Genomic DNA, 4,365 nt, shown 5'->3' on the forward strand with positions numbered 1-4,365 from the left:
CAATGAGATACTACCTCACACCCGTCCGAATGGGTAAAATTTACAAGTCAGGAAAGGACAGATGTTGGCGAGGATGCAGAGAAAGGGGAACCCTCTTACACTGTTGGTGGGAATGCAGGCTGGTGCAGCCACTCTGGAAAACAGTATGGAGTTTCCTCAAAAAGTTGAAAATAGAGCTCCCCTGTGACCCAGCAATGGCACTACTGGGTATTTACCCGAAGAATACAAACATAGTGATCCAAAGGGGCACCTACACCCAAATGTTTATAGCAGCAATGTCCACAATACCCAAACTATAGAAAGAGTCCAGATGTCCATCGACAGATGAATGGATAAAGAAGATGTGGTGTGTGTGTGTGTGTGTGTGTGTGTGTGTGTGTGTGTGTGTGTGTATAAAATGGAATATTAGACATCAAAAATGAAATCTTACCATTTGCAATGACATGAATGGAATTTGAGGGCATTATCCTAAGTGAAATAAGTCAATCAGAGAAAGACAATTATCCTATGATTTCATTTATATGTGGAATTTAAGAAACAAAACAGGGGATTATAGTGGAAGGGAGAGAAAAGGAAAATAAGACAAATCAGAGATGAAGACAAACCATAAGAGACTCTTAAATGTAGGAAACAAGCTGAGGGTTGCTGGAGAGGCAGTGGATGACATGATGGAGTAACTGCATGACGGACATTAAGGAGGGCATGTGATGTAATGAGCACTGGGTGTTATATGCAACTAATGAATCACTGAGCTCTACTTCTGAAACTAATAATACATCATATGTTAATATATTGAACTTAATAAAATAAAGCTGTAAAAGAAGGTTGGCTGTTCAGATTTAACATGATGTGGCTTGGGAGGCTTTTTGTTCTTTGGGTGAGGTGAGTGCAGCATATTCGCTTGCTGTTTACCACAGTAGAGAAGGGGGCATCTAGGAACTGAAACTCCTACTGAACAGTAAGCGGGCATTTCACTTAGGACCACTACATGAAGTTTGCTATTTCAAGGACTAAGAAGTATCGTTTATTTTCACAACTAGGTAATTATCACATAATTCAGCACTACCTTCCTAGATCTGTAGAATATCCACAAGATACTTGAGGGATGAAGGGTAATACTAGCCCAATTGTACAGCCCCTTCCTCTCTTAATGCCAAACAGAGCATTTTCAATGTGAATAGGGATGGATATATATGTGTGTGTGCGGGGGTGCACTCACATTGTTCTGTGATCATGAGTTCTTGAATGTCTTTTCTCATATCTGTCTTAAAGGTCCAAGATGCATTCGAGGATTGAGAGCAGAGAGCCTTGAGGTACAAAAAATGTGTACTGGAAGGTATATTAATTTGGGGGAAGAAATCCCCATATGGTGGCAATGAGTTTGCATTGGGAAGGGAAAGGATGCCTTTCTGCCTTGAAGGTCTTGCCCTTCTCCTTTCCCCATCAAAACCAAGTGCACACACAAACAAAAGAAAATGCATCCTTTACAGAATGTAAAAAGTTCCTGGAAGAAAAGTGCAGTGCATTCAGTTTCGGGGCGGGGGTGGGGGGGAGCACTTAAGGATGCAGAATTGAAACAGCTGATGAAGAAAGTGGATATCGTGGTTGATTTCTCTGAACTAAGAAAATTGGCTGCAGAAGAGTAAGTGATTCCTGCATTAATTGTCACAAATACTGTTGTATGAATTTTTGTGGCGGCCAGTGTAGATAATTGTATTTCTTTTAAAATTGGATCTAGAGTATTTGTGCCAAATGCATTCTGGAGAATTGTGCCTGCCCTTCCTACCTTGACTTGTGTCACCTGCATTTTCCTTTCTGTTCTAACTGCTTGTCACACGTTGTTGTGTGATTCATTGGGGTAGAAAAGGAAAGGTAGCGGCGTTGACCACTTTGATAACTGGATCCCCTCTGGGTCTGTCTACGTTGTCTTTTCTGTTTCAGCCTCATCACATGTTCTTATTAGCCCTGAATTCGGTCAGGTTGTTCAGTATGACACTTGGGTGAAGAATATGTAGAGCAAAATGGAATTCTCTTGCTGCAGAAACAATGAGAGTTTCTTTGTGGAAAGTGGGTTGGGGCTCCAGCAATACTGGAACCATTCATCCAGTGTACAAATGAAATCACTCAGTGCAGTGCAGTCCCTAAGAACGCTGGAGGATTTCCTGTGCACCTGATTTTTTTAGGAGTAACACTCCTGGGTCCCAACCAAAGCGTGCAGTTTCACTAGGGCTCACCTTTGGTGGCAGATCCTGAACTTCACTTGTTTCCTTCAAAGCCCATGCTCATAAAGTTGTTCAGTTTTTTTGCAGTTCACTTGCCTGTTCCAGAATGTATTGATGTGTCCTGGGGAGATTGGCTCCCACTGCCAGGCTGCCTTTCTCCTAGGCTTCCTCCTTCTCCATCTGGTTCTTGTGTTTCTTCATGTGCTCTTTAGAAATTGGGTGCATTCACTCACGAGGTTGCTCTTTTGTCCAGTATCTCCTTTATTTTCTCAGGAGGAGATCAGGACCTTAGAGTCCCTCATTCACGTGGAAAAGCAAAGCTGTTCCCTGTCTTCCCTGGAGGCTCAGCTTTGTGTTATTCCATCCCACACCCGGGGTGGGGGCTGCTCTGTGTCATTGGCATCTTGGTTCTGTTCATTGGTAAGTTCTTTTGGGGGTGGGTACAGTGTCCTGACCACCTTTCTGTCTTCTACACCTTATACCTGAGCCACTCCATTACAGCCGCTTCAGAAAGCATTTGCTGAAGAATTGCCTGAGAGACCAGAAGCAAATGCATGTGTCTTTCTTTGTCTAGAGCTTTTGACTCAGTTTCTAAGAATCTTTTTGCATGTGATCTTGAGTAAATCAGGTGTCCTGTTGAAACTCTTTAAATCAACAGCATGAAGAAAAGAGTCTGAGGGCAACATAGCAAACCAGCCTTTCTAAGCATCCCCCTTTACTGCCTTCACTATCAGTGAACTCAGTCTTGTTAAAGACAGTTGACTCCATGCAGCTGATAATTTTCCATCTGAAATCTGTTGCATGGAGATAACACCCTGACTATGTGACAGTTGACGGCATTTTACACTTCAGGACATATTCCAGGCACTAAGATTGGCCTCTTCAAAGGAGGAGGCAGGGGTTGTAGTTGTAGACCGAGAGATGTCTGGGAGTGAGTTGCCATGCTGATGAAGCCATATTCTGGAAGGCTTCCTTTCAGTTTGTGTCAGGCACAGACTTGGTCTGGAGATCAGGGCTCCCCATGGAGGTGTGAGACTAAGGATGTTCCCCTCCTTCCTCCTAATGGGTATAGTTGGTCAGGCATGGGTTTTCGCTTTGAACTGAGAGGAGCCTTCACAGTTTCAGACAAAAGACCAACTCTGAGATGGCACGAAGTGCAATATTATTTGGGGGCTTGATGATGAATGAATTGAAGTAGAGAAGTATAAAGACAACTCTGATTGCCAGAGACTTGGCAGCATCCAGAGTTTGATTTTTCTTTAATCCTAAATGGGGCCTTCAGTTCATTTCCCTCATTATGTTGTCAGTGTGTGCATTTATGGGGGTCCTTCGAATCTAGGCCATCAACTGTGTTGGGAAGAAAAACGGCAGAATTTTGGGACCCTGGCTACTGGGATATGTATATACCTTTCCCATCTTAGGAAGCTGGAAACGTACACTATTTACTGGAGGCAAAGAAGAATCAGCTGTCAGCTACAGAGGAAAATTTGAATGTAAGCACAGTAGAAATAGACAAGCGTAAGTGAGTTCAGACACTAAATACTAGGGGCCCCTGAAATCCCTGTTCACTTTGTATTTTTAATGTCTGTACATGGTTTAGACTCAATAAGTAATATAAACAAAAATTCAGAGGCATTTCCAGAGAGAATTAACAGACAGAAAAAGATACGTTTTAGAAAGATCAGAACAATTATGTTACTAAACATGTCCTAATCCCCAGCACTGGCCTGACTCTGTGGAAAGTTGCTCCACGCCATCATCCCTGGGCATGGTGTCAGTTGTCCTAATCTTGAGGAAAGCAGTTTGTCATAGGATGAATCCGACCCATAAACCCGGTAGTGCCGTTTGATGGTGATGGTCTTTGCAACTCTTGGAACCATGCTAGAGGGAGAGGGAGAAGCAGGATCCCCGCTGAGCAAGGAGCCCGATGTGGGGCTTGATCCCAGGACGCTGGGATCATGATCAGAGCCGAAGGCAGCTGCTTAACTGACTGAGCCACCCAGGCGCCCCTATTTTTAATTTTTTGAGGCACCTCCACACTGTTATCCAGAGTAGCTCACCAACTTGCATTCCCACCATCAATGTAAGAGGGTTCCCCTTTCTCCACAACCTCTCCAACATTCGTTGTTTCTTGCCTTTTCAA

Source organism: Eumetopias jubatus, unplaced genomic scaffold, assembly GCF_037043125.1.
Source record: "Eumetopias jubatus isolate StellerSeaLion01/CBP00866 unplaced genomic scaffold, mEumJub1_p1.0 scaffold_65, whole genome shotgun sequence".
NCBI classification, from domain to species: Eukaryota; Metazoa; Chordata; class Mammalia; order Carnivora; family Otariidae; genus Eumetopias; species Eumetopias jubatus.